The following is a 13,227-nucleotide window of genomic DNA, read 5'->3' on the forward strand; positions in this document are numbered from 1 at the left end:
GAGCAATATGACAGCCACAGAGCGGGAAGGCTGGCAGAAGCAGAGAAAACTTCAGGAGGAACAGATCGTCTGGAAGCCGACCTTTCTTCTCTAGGACAGTTCACTTTGCGACAGGAAGCAGCCAGAAATCTAGAAATCTGGTCCAATATAATAAAAGAAGTAAGAGCAGGGAGGAAGGGTAGGAGTATTGAGAGACCTCGGCTTAATTAGATAAAATGTGTAATAAAGACCACTTCCATCCAGCATGCCATGCCAGGGAGGCTATATTAAATATGCACAAAATTTTTTGTATATTTTCCACCCCAGTTTTGAAGTTGGGATTTGTGATCCTGATCTGGCAAAATGACCTGCTTATACAACACCAGCCTTGTAACCTCGCCCTAGTTTCAGGGAAATCTGGGTCTGCAGCTAAAGCAATTAGTGCAGTTTTCTTGCATTACACTCACCTTCCCTAAACGTAACATTCCCACGCTCCTTGATCAGTTCATATAGTAAAGAGTGTATTTTTTTTCTACAACAGATGTTGGGTGTAATCTTTTTAAATTTAGCTTAGGTAAATGTCCATTACCATTCTATTATTTGAAAAAGAACTTGAGCCCACCCCTGCAAATGGAACTTGCCTTCCAAGGTGCGAGAAAGAGACATGAAAGAAGAAATAAATATTACTAACGGCATGTATTTCAATTTCCTAGTTCTCAAGGACTTGAGGCCTGAACATAACTTATTTGAGTCCTATCCAGAAAGGCAGTTAGAAAAGAATAAAACAACATCCAAGGCTGAAAATCAGTTTTGGGTTGTATATGAAGAAGGAACTTCAAATCCCATCACAGAAATAGACCTTGGAAAACATGCCTTCCTCGGGAAGTAAAGCAGACAACATACAGCAGAGGTCCTTGGGTGCTGTTCAGCTTGGAAGAGAAGGTTCAGAAATAACAGACTAACTGTCTACAGATATTTGAAGGGCTGCCCGGTGGAGGAGGGATTACATTTTTTCTGTGTGCGAGGCAAAGGAGTTGTACTGATACACTAGTGTGTAAAAACGATAGAGAGATGTATCTTTTCTTATAAGGAGACATTTCTAGGGAGCTGTACAAAGATGGAAAGAGATCTTTGCACAGAAAGGTAGAAAGTTTCTGGTCCCTAGAAAGAGGCTGGGAGACTATTTATCCTCTCTTTTTATTTCACTCTTCCTCTTGCTTACTATCCTCCAACCACACTGCTTTTTTTTTCAGTTCCCCACAGGAGCTGAAATGCTCCTTTATTCTCTGCCCTGAATGCCATATCCCCGCCTCCCCGCCTTCAGCCTGCTAAACTGGACCTTGCTCTCCGTTAGGTCTCAGCTTAGTTGTTACATCCTCAGTAGGTCTGTCCTGACCTCCTTACCTAAAGAAGGTCTCACTATTAAAACTATACCACAAGACCTTGTATTTTTCCTTTATAGCACTTACTGAATTTGTGTGTATATCTATATGTGTACAGACACATACCTGTATATATCACATGTATGTCATGTGTATCTCACACACACATTTATATAAAACAACAGAAAATAATGTGTGTGACCATTTGTTTAATGTGTTTCACCACTAGAAGGTAAACTGTGCAAGAGGTACTACATCTGTTTTGTTCATTCCTCTATTCTGTTGTGTGTGGCGCTTAGAACATAGTACCGTGTTCCCTGAAAATAAGACCTAGCCGGACCATCAGCTCTAATGCGTCTTTTGGAGCAAAAATGAATATAAGACCCCGTCTTATGTTATAATATAACATAGCTCTAACCCTTGCTGGTCTCCCTTTTCAATGCAGAGAGAGATCAGGCCTCAGTAAGCAATATTGTCTAGCTGGAATTTAATAGCATGTTTTGTTTTTATTGCATTTGTTGCTTGGTTGCCTTTTATTTGTGGGTATTGATATTGACTTTTCCTTTATGGAAGTGATCCGAGGTTTTCTTTCAAAATAAAACTATATAAGTAAAGCTGTAATTTTATTTAATGAAAAATATTAAGGAAATAACAGTATAGGTGTCATCGCTTCTCGGCCTTTTGGCTAAGATCAAGTGTAGTGTAATAGTATAGGTGATCCTTGAATGACTGACATTTTGGTTCTTGAAGGGTCTGAAATTTTGGAACCACTTAGGCAGTCACTGGTTCCCAAGAGTCCATCCCAAACCAGTGCAGGTCCATGACAAAGCAAATGCAACAAGGTCAGAGTTTCATACAGCTAAATGTCTTATTCGTTGTCATTCTGGTAGCATGTCCTTTTGATATTTAGGAAAGCATTCTTTTCCAAAATAGATAGTGATTTTCAAAAAGTGTCCTCAACTTGGTGGAATCAAGTGTTGGCAGCCCCATGTGTTCCCTTCCTTTTAATGATGTAGTGATGACAGTGTGGGGAGGCAGTTTCACCTGCCCTGGAATCCCAAAGTCCGGGGGCCACTGTGGTCCCTTCCAGTGTAGAGAGTGCATTTAATGGTTGCAAGTAAAGTCTTGTTTGCCCTTTATGTGAATACCTATAAGGCAGAAAATCCCACTGTGTGTGTATGTGTGTGTGTGTGTGTGTGTGTGCATTTGTATACACTGGTCCCCAATATAAATGCAGATGTAGTCTACCACCCTTTCTGTTCAAAGGATTTGCGTGTTTTCCATTCATTTCAAATAGGGATTCCAAATACCACATTTATAATGAAAGAGGATGTATAAATAACTTACAGAAATTATCAGTAATGTCTGAGGGGTACAACAGGAGAGAGATGATTGGGGGAAGGGTGAACGGGGAGGAGGGTGCTGCTCCTGTAGCAGCTTCTTGCACTAGAGAGAAAGGGAGGAGAGGACTGTGAGGGCGGTGGCTCCTGGAAGGTGGGATGGATATTCTGAGGGCAGCAGCCACCCTGTTTCCTGAGGCGGGATGCCGGGGGCTGGGCACGCAGGAGAGTGGGAGTTGGCAGAAGAGACAGAGGCTGGTCCTCTGCGGAAGGATCCAAAAGTCAAGAGCTGCACGCAGCAACCAGGCGGCCTCCGCCAGCCAGACACCTGAAAAGAAGCTAGCCTGTTGCAGCGTTGCTTTTCCTGCTGCTTGTGCTGAATTTGCTTTGCTGATAGAACTCAAGCCCTGGGTCTAAGACTCTAATGCCCCTGTTAGAAATTTAGTGGCGATATTAAGACTGCAGAGATTATGGCCTTACTGATATTCGTGTCAGTTTCGGCAACTTCCTGACTGAAAACAGCTGAAGAACTAGACCCGTAAAGTGACTTAAACTGGATGTAATGCATGGTCAGCGTTTTGACTTTGCATTTGAAGCGGCTGCCCTTGGTGACCTGGGTACTGTGGTCAGTATCATGTGTCACCCTCTGAGCCGGTTGTCATGGTGGACATGTCTGTGTGTGTGCACATGTGTGCTCATGCAATTCCCAGTCTGTGCTCCCTGCCGATGTGTAGCTCTGAGCCATGTGATCAAAGGCCGACACCTTCACCTCGACAAATAGTCGCTAGATATTTATGGAGCACCTGTTACTTGTCAGGCATCACGGGGGTTGCTCCATAAATGACATGTGTCCATGTCTACTCAGGCATGTAACGCACAGTGACAACAGGATTGTGTAAGTTAAAGTGAAACAAGAGAGGGACGGGCAAAATACTGAAGGATCACAGAGGAGGAAGCATTTCATTCTAGGGGGAGAAATTAAGTCCCTATTGAAGAGACATTTAATCGGCCCCACGGCGATGGCATGGGGTGGCGGGGAGAGGGTAAGGTATGCCAGCTGAGGTAACAAAAGCATGCGAAAAAGATGGGAAATACCTTTTGCGGAGAGCGGTGCCCTGAAGTAACCCCGAGACTAGCACACAGTACGTGTGTAATAGTGTTGGTGAGGACCGTCTTTACACTGCTCAGGTGAGGCTGCGCAGTCCTGGCAGGAGACTGTACTGAGGGAAGCCTGTGAAAGCCCCAGGGCCACGGGGAAAAGTCAGGAGACACCGCAGATTGACAGCTGAAGGAAGTTAGACCTCATCTGTGGTCGTCAGTTAATAAATGTCTTTAGAAAGAAGGTTCCAGGAGACATGCACTTTGCTGTATGTATTGACATTTAGGGAGACGCATTTAAGAACATATAGAGTATTTGACGGGTGACCAAATGAATGTTACGTCCAGCAGAGTTTGATTTGCTCTAATACTTAGACCATGGTCAACAGAACTACATTTTGCTTTTAAAAGTCAGAATTCTTTTAATGTTTAAATATTAGGTGGGTGCAAAGGTAATTGTGGTTTTTGCAATTATTTTTAACCTTTTAAACTGCAATTACTTTTGCACCAACCTAATATAGTAATGCTTAAGGATAGCTTCCTTCTTTTTTTTATATTTTTTTCCATCTTTTTTTTAAATTTTGACATTCAATATTACTTTACATTAGTTTCAGGTGTACAGCACAGTGGTTAGACATTTATATAATTTATGCAGTGATCATACCAATTAGTCTAGTACCCACCTGGGATCATACATAGTTATTACAATATTATTGACTATATTCTCTATGCTGTAATTTACATCCCCATGACTATTTTGTAACAACCAATTTCTATTTCTTAATCCCTGCACTTTTTCACCCAGCTCCCCAGCTCCCCTCCCCACTGACAACCATCAGGTTGTTCTCTGTATCTGTGAGTCTGTTTCTGTTTTGTTTGTTCATTTATTTTGTTCTTTAGATTCCACATATAAGTGAGATCAGACGGTGTTTATCCTTCGCAGTCTGACTTATTTAACTTAGCATGATACCCTGTTAGGTCCATCCATATTGTTACAAATGGTAAGATTTCATTCTTTTTTATGGCCAAATAATATTTCATTGTATATACCAGGGGTTCCAAAAAAATGTACACTTTTTGAAGTTGAATTGAATTATGGTAGCAAAGTGTAGTATGACATTCCGCTCAAAAGATGGTGTTAATCAAATGGATGCTAGCATCATTCATTGTATTACAATTTTAACAGATTTTTTTCCTTTCTTAAAATGTGTATACATTATTTTGGCACCCTGTGTGGGTACCACTTCTTCTTAATGGACACTTGTGTTGCTTCCATATCTTGGCTATTGTAAATAGTGCTGCAGTAAACTTAGGGGTGCATATATCTTTTTGAATTAGTGTTTTGGATCTCTTCGGGTAAATACCCAGAAGTGGAATTGCTGGGTCACAAGGTAGCTCTAATTTTTTGAGAAACCTCCAAACTGTTTTCCATAGTGGCTGCACCAATCTGCATTCCCACAAACAGTGCAGGAGGGTTCCCTTTTCTCCACATCCTCGTCAATACTTGTTTGTTGATACATTGATGGTAGCCATTCTGACAGGTGTGAGATGGTATCTCATTGGGGTTTTTATTTACATTTCTTTGATGAGACGCCGGAAAAAAATATCACTAAGAACAACGTCAGAGAGTTTACTGCCTATGTTTTTTCCTAGGAGTTTTGTGGTTCGGGTCTTACATTTAAGTCTTGAATCCATTCTGAGTTTATTCTTGTATATGGTGTAAGAAGGTGTCCAGTTTCCTTTTTTGCATGTGTCTGTCCACAGTTCCCACCACCATTTATTGAAGAAACTGTTTTTCATCATTGTATTTACTACGCTTCTTTGTCAAAAATTAATTCACCATACATGCATGTGTTTATTTCTGTGCTTGGAGGTTTGGGACCAGTCTGTTTTGCGTCTCCACCCCTACCAGTCTCGACGTGGCTTTTTCTTTATATCCCCAGGTATAGAACTTCTGTTCAGCTACACTTCAGATGGTTCTCCAGGTTGATTATTCTATAATTTAATTGTAATTGTAATGTGGTCATGGGAAGAGGGAAGCACAGCTTTCATCTACTTCGCTGTCTTGGATCCTCCTTCCCCAGCTTCCTTCTTTAAAGTGTTTTCCATCACAAGAGGTGATCTTTTTCCAAAATCGTCTTTTAAATTAAAAACACTTTTAAATTAAAACCAACTTGAAACCAATGAGGAGAACTACAAATCCTTTGTCTCTACTGGTAACTAATCTGCACAAAACTAAGTGGTTCTTCTAAGTGTTTGCCAGCAGGGGGTGACAGTGCTGTCTGTGCAGTTTCAGTTTCCTTATATGTATTCTGTGTAAAACACAGACTACCTGTTCGTATAAACACAATTAGAAAGCACATTGGGAGGAATGGGTGGGAGTCACATAATCAGCGCTCAAGTTCTGGCATGGTACAGCCTTTGTTGCAAACCGACCTGAGCCAGTTCAGTCGTACACGATTAATAAGGTCATTTTTGGTAGATTATAGATCCTGAGAGCTGAGGACCATGGGCCTCTACCTCTACAACCTCCCTAAGAGGAAGAAGGATAAAGCAAAAGCACGTCTTCATCCAGGAATGAAGCTACAGCAAGCAAGCTCACAGGCCGTGCTGGGCCCTGCTGGTGAGGTCCCAGCTCCTGGCCTTAAGGTACTCAGACAACCACCTTGCGTGAAAGACCGAGGTGCTTGTGGTGGAAGCACTGCGGCTGCAGGGTTCACTGACCTTCATAGACCGGCTCAGACCACGGAAGCTACCGTAACACAGGGCTGGAGGACATGGGCTGCTGGGCTCCCCGAACTCTCTTAACCCTGGGCCTGAGAAGGCAGAATTACCTGTTTGGCATTTCATGCTGATTCATGTAGTTGGAACACCTTTTTATCAGTAAAAATCATTTCTAATATCCATTATGCTTATTAACACCCTGCTGATATTGATACAGATAAAAGTAGTTCCAGCCTTGTAATAACCACTTCTGGAATGCCAACTTTTGAGTGGTAAGCAGTTACAAATGCTAAGTACCTGCTTTTAGGTTATAAATGAAAATTCACACTTCTGTATATCACACTGTTTTTGCTGGAGTATTTTGAAGAGAATTAGAGACACCTTTTCAATTTATGTGTAGAGTGTGGATGTGCTTGTGTGTGTGTGTGGATTGCTTGACAGTTTTCAGTTTATATTCTTTGTGTGTCTGTGTTGTTTAACAAAAGTGGGACTACATGCTGTACATGGTTTTGCAACCTGCCTTTGTCATTTAATAACATGTTAGGAATATATTTCCAAATAATACTTCTGCCTTATCAGATTTAGTGACTGCATAGTATTCCATTTTATAATATAATTTACTCATAGCTCACTATTAATGGACATTTGTGACTTTCACAACTTTTTGCTATTATAAGCATCCCTATAAATAAAGATTATATATGTTTTTTGTGTTCTTGTTTATTTCATTATAATACATGTCTAGAAATAGAATTGCTGAATCATAGGGTATGAACATTAAAAACATGTTTAAAATTTTTTTCATATTACTCTTTGAAAGAATGTAGCAATCTATACTCCCACCAGCATCTGCTTTCTTAAATACTCTCCCACACTGGAAGGAATATTAAAGAAAAACATTTGCCCCTCTGGTCGGTAAAAAAAAAAGTCACTCATGTTTTATTAGTGAGGTTGGACTTTTAAAAATATATTTGCTATTTGCATTTCTCCTTTTATTGTTTCAAGTATTGGTAATGTAAGAAAATTATTCTTCCACACATTTACTCTCCCTATCTAGATAGGAGATGCCTTAAAATTATTTATTTGTTAGATTGGGAAACATACAGGCAACTTAAAGCATTTTAAATCGTCACATTTTCCTAATTGAAGACCCTCTCCAAAAGTGGGGCAGTGTTTCAACTGTGCCATTTCTGGTACTCCCCCAAGGATGGGCATTATTTTAGACCCTTTTTTAGAAAGGCATAAAGATATTGTTTAGCTGCCGGACTATTCAGAGAAGATGGTGAGATGCTTAAGTTATCAGCACTTAAACCTGCCGAAGTAATATTCATGCAGCACAATATGAAACGAGAACTTAGAGTTCTTTAATTAATTTGATGGAGATAGATAGCCAAAGAGACCATTTAACCACCAGAGGGATACTTTTTCAGCAGAATTATCTAGTTTTCTTGTCTACAATTGATTAACCAGAAAATTGCTGTAGCTTCAGTCCATTTGCTGACATGTTTTGAGGAGTTGGTCAAGGAACTATTTCCTTCTCCCTTCACCCCATCATTGTTCTAAGTATTAAACATATAGATCCGGCACCAAAATAGCAATTCTGAGAAAGAAGTTTCTAACTTGTTAAGACATTCGAGAAGAGGACCAGCTTCCAAATGTAGGCAGCCCTCTACCCCCTGGCCACCAAGAACCTTCTCCCTCCCTCACCTCCACCTGTTGCCCGATGCTCAAATCTGCTTTACAAAAAGATGGGCCCTCTAAAGAAAGGATTTTCATTTAGACCGAAGGCCTAAAATTAAAATACATTGAAAGGTAAGAATGACTCTGTAAATTCACATTGAAATATAAATGATTTACTCTAGATCATTCTGATAGAAGAAGGAGGCTATAAAAAGGGGCTGAGGTTAAGTGAGATCCACCAAGAGGAAAGAACCAGAAAGGAGCAGCTGGGGTACAGAGCACCACAGTTGGTCTAAACTCACCTTAGATGAGAGCTTTACTTTTCAGGGGCCTTTTCCAGGTGTTACTGCTATTTGTGATGGAACAGTTTGTGAGTAATTGGCATTTTCCTTGCCTCATCCAGCCTATTCTTGGAAGAATTTTCTCTCTCCCTCTGCCTCTCTCTCTGGCCGCACGAACAAAGTTAATAATAGATATTTAGTAAAATTTTGGTTTTTAATTCTTTTAATTCTTTAAAAGGTGTTCACCTTTAAAAGAATGTATGTCTACTCTGTATATGCTTCCTACTGGGGGAAAAGAAAAGCTACTTTCTACTCTTGAAAATCCTTGTTCCACTTTTGTCTGCAGTGTTGTCTTTCTAAACAATATCCTCCGGTTCTCGTACTTGTGTTGCTTCCTTGCTGTTCCACCACTTCCTGCATTCCCTCCACTACCCTGCTCACATCCTCCAGGCTGAAACCCCACCTTTCTGTTTCTCCTTCCTCAAAGTCTTCCTTAAATTCCATCTCTGAACTCCTATGCCTCTGTAGTCAAGTAATGCTAAACTGTTTCCGAATAACACTTTCTCTAAAATCTCTGTTCTTTTGTATCCATAATTGTCCAATTAGTAAAACTTTAAAAAAAAAAAAAACACCTTTTTAAAATGTAAAAGAAATGTCATTGTAAAAGATGTAATATAGGGTAAATGAGAAAATGAAATTCCCTCTCCCCCACTCCTGCTACCCCCCTCCGCTCTAATATGCCTCATATGGTTTGTTGTATATCTTTTCAGACTTCGCCTGTTCATATGCAAACATTTTTATGCATAAAAATATGTTAATTTATTTCTACAAAATAAGATTATACTGTTCTATAACTTGCCTTTTAAAACAATATTGTATGTATAAATTTTATTTCATTCTTTTTCATGACTTTATTGTTCTGGTGTATGGCTGTATTATCATTTATATAAACAATCCCCTGTTGATGGACATTTATTCCCAGTATCATCTTATTATATACAGTGGTGTAATAACACCTTTTTTGCATAGCCTTTTGTGTGTTCCCTGGCATTCCTCTCACTAGAAGAACATCTGGGTCAAGGGCTATGTGCATTTTAAACCCTGACAAATATTCCCAGATGGCCCTCTAAAGAGGCCGTGGTTATACTAATTTACACTCCCATTGGCAAACCATCATTCAGTCTCCACATCTCACTCTATGTGTCACCTCCTTAGGGAAACCTGACTCATCGCCTTTACCTCCAGGCAGCATGGGGTAGCCTGCCTTTCTTCCCAAGTATCCATCCCACCAAAGTACTGTTACATTCCCGAATTTGTACACTCATCCCATTATTTGAATATTTGAAATATAAGTGTTCACCACACCACCATCTGTATTCTTCCTTGAAAATTTTTTTCTGATTCCAAAAGTAACCCATGTTCACTATATGGAAAAGACCTTACATTACAGAAATAGAACGAATCTTTGTGTATTTTAGACAGTCTTCCTCTGGCTACTGCCGCCCTCGTTGGCACTTACAGTATGTGCCGTACTAACTGAGGCACACATCTGTCTCACCCACAAGCCCCACATTCCTAGAGGAAAGGGACCATGTCTTTTTGTGTTTGTGCCTTTGCACTGATATGGCATCTGATATACAGTGCGTGCACCGTAAGTGCTTGTCACCTGAAAGAGCAGGGAATAAGACAAGCCATGGAAAACAGGCCGTGTTGCATAAGCACTGTAATAGCGATGGTTTTGCGTGGACTCCCACAATACCAGGCTCTCAACAGAAACTCGAATACTGATGAAATCCACCCTCCCCTAGATGATTTGGTTTCATAGCCGTTAGGGTCTATTTAGTTCCTCTCACAAAGCAAATGCAGGATCCTGAGAAGCAGTTATTAGCTGTGGGTGATGGGTTTGCCAGTGTGATTTGTTGCTATGTGTGTTTCTTATCCACTGGCTCTGTGCTCATGAAGTCAATATCTCCTGCGTTCTGTTAAGCCAGGCAATCTGGCAAAATACGAAGTGAAGCCGAGCATGCTCAAGTTCCAGAATCTAACAGCAGCAGTAAGAAGAGCTGCCATATATTGAGCGGCTCCCATGTACGGATGTTTTACAAGTCGTTTAATCCTCCTGCAAACCCTGTGAGGAAAGTGGTGTTTTCCTTCAGGTTCCAGGTGACACTCAGCCTCAGGGAGATACACTTGCCAAGGTCACACAACTGTTAAGTGGCAGTGTCTGACTTTGAATCCCCGTCATTTTATTTATAAACCGTCTTTATTCCCTTTTTTGATCCTCTTTCCATCTCTCCCAACCTCCTGCTATGGAACAGGAAAAGTACATCATCTGGCAGAAAAGTTTGGAGTCCCTTCTCTTGTCCACTGAAACACTACTTGAATCCTCAAGAAAAGAACCTCATCGTTCACTTTATTTTACTCTTTTTCTAAAATCATTTTAGAAATTTAGAAAAATTTCTAAATTGGAAATTTCTAAATTAAAATTTCTACTTTAGAAAAATCATTTTCTAAAATCTAAAATGATTTTAGAAAAAGAGTAAAACAAAGTGAAGATAAGATCCCTCTTATCTTCAGGGGTCTATTTGCCTATGCAATCTTCAAGATCAAGTTCGCTTTAGGAGCAAGACTGTGTTACCCATTCGCACTTACCACTGCTTTGGGAAGGCTTCCAGATTTCACTGAGTGAAAAGTCTGATGTTGCTTTGGATTTCTGGATGCAGAGCTATTGTTTCACAGAATTAGACATAATAGGGAAACTACAGACTAGAACCAGAAATGTCAGGGTAGGCTCATCCGTGGTCCTCATGGGAACACAGACTGTCCCAAAGCTTGTTCCTACCAAGAGGCTAAATGCAATCTTGCAGGTTTCTTTCTGATTATATTCACCCCATCCCAAATGCTTCAACATTTCTTTCATTTTTACATTTTAGAAAAGGAGACATGTGTCCGTAATCACTTACTGACTTTTTTCAGGAAATTCTTTGCTTATTACACATCGCATTGCATCAACTCCCGGTGGGACGGGGTGGCACTCTGCAGTCAGACACATTAATATCTCTGCAGTACAACTTACTATTGTTCACATTAGACAGAGCAAACGAAGACTGGAATTACATGTCATTTCAGGTCAGGTTTTTGTTAAACAAATGATTTGCAAATACTTGGAAAAAGCTTTCAGTTTTCATAACTTTGGGGGTTTCTGAATTACAGCTAAAGGATTGTGCACGTAATTTTCTCCTTTTTTGAACTGGTTGAAAATTGACTCGTAGACCCCCAGTACTATAGACAGCAGACCCTCATGCCCCTTGTTAAAAGCAAAATAAACATTGTTTCACCAAGCGGTCTGCCTCCCTGATGTTTAGGGCCTGGTCGGCCCCCATCTCTTGTGCATCCCCTTGGTAGCTTATGTCAGTTCCAAGCTTGACAGTTCTGGGGGGGGGGGGGGATTCTGTCAGGTTGCTCTCCGTGAACCCCACCCCATCTAGTTCCTTCAACAACATCCCCTCGTTCTCGCCTAAGTGAACCTGGAAAAGAGTCCATTTCCATCATCGTCTTTGTGAGCATTGGTCACACCTCTCTCTGCTCAGCGCACTGCTTTTCTGGATGTCACGCACTCCCTAAGCCTTTTTTCCTTGGTTTTGGGAGCCCTCACCATGGAAACCATTCTGGCTCATCTCATTCCATTCCCAGGTGGTCTCTGACTCTGCCCACGTGATGCACACTGAAAAATGCAGTCTGGCTCCTAGGTTTGCTTTTCAAGTTTTAATTGCTTATTTTGGCATGCGGCACAATCCCAAGGATTTTTCTACAGAGGGATGGGTTTCACCATGCCTAGTGACCAGGCCGCTGTCTGTCACCCTAGTTGGTTAAGACACATGCACTTCTTACATCCATGATGACACCTTATCGTGTCCAAAGCCATTGTGAGATCAGGACAGGACAGAACCAGATAGTTTGACCAACTTGTCCCTGCCCCTATTTTGGTTCCTTTAGGCCTCTTATTTGTTATTTAGTTATTGCTTTTCCAGTTTGTGGAGTACATCAAACAAGGAGTGTCTCCAGAAACTATACTGTGAAGTGTCTGGTTGTTGGTGCTGGTGGCTAGAGTTTGACAGCTGGTACCATCAGCTTCTCCCAGCACCTGATTTGTCAGAGTGCAGCATTCAGGCCACATGACTCCTACTTGGGCCAAGAGTCTTCAATCAGCCCAGTGACTTAAATTGCCAAAGAAATTATGTCTGCTGAGACTTCAGGATTTATCACCTGTTCCCAGGCTGCAAGGTTTCCCGTAGAATTCTTGCTGACACAGTTTACTCCTGTAACCTCCCAGATTTGTGGAGTGTGCAGCTCTGTGAACTTTTCTGCACAATTCACATTCATGCATGAAGGGCCTTGGTGTCCAAAGAAGATGGGCTTTCAGGGATCCGTAAGTTTCTGGAAATGGCATGCAGTATTTTGTATGGATGTTTACATGGACGTTTTTTGTCGGGAGAGGCTTACATTGGGTTTTCGACATCATAGCCTACAGTGATACAGCCCCAGGAAAACTATTTAGTCTCCCGAGCCTTTGTAAAATGAGAATAATACTAGATCTTGCCCAGTTGGTTTTAATGAGGCTACAATGATAACATGCATATAAGCTGCCTAGTACGGTATCCACAGCATCCGGTACATGTTAGCTGTCATTATTTGCCTGAATATGTGATCCTCAAAAGGTTAACATTATTTGACTGCCTTTTG

At 40.9% G+C, this 13,227-nt stretch overlaps 1 protein-coding gene and 1 pseudogene across 2 annotated transcripts in view; both read left to right on the forward strand.

Moving 5' to 3' along the window:
- Positions 1-13,227, forward strand: part of TMCC3 (transmembrane and coiled-coil domain family 3) — a 250,045-nt gene that overhangs the window by 87,685 nt on the left and 149,133 nt on the right. The gene's annotated exons all lie outside the window — the stretch shown is intronic.
- LOC141570318 (U2 spliceosomal RNA) lies at positions 2,027-2,164 on the forward strand (annotated as a pseudogene).

This window comes from Rhinolophus sinicus, linkage group LG02 (genome assembly GCF_036562045.2).
Source record: "Rhinolophus sinicus isolate RSC01 linkage group LG02, ASM3656204v1, whole genome shotgun sequence".
Taxonomy (NCBI): Eukaryota; Metazoa; Chordata; class Mammalia; order Chiroptera; family Rhinolophidae; genus Rhinolophus; species Rhinolophus sinicus.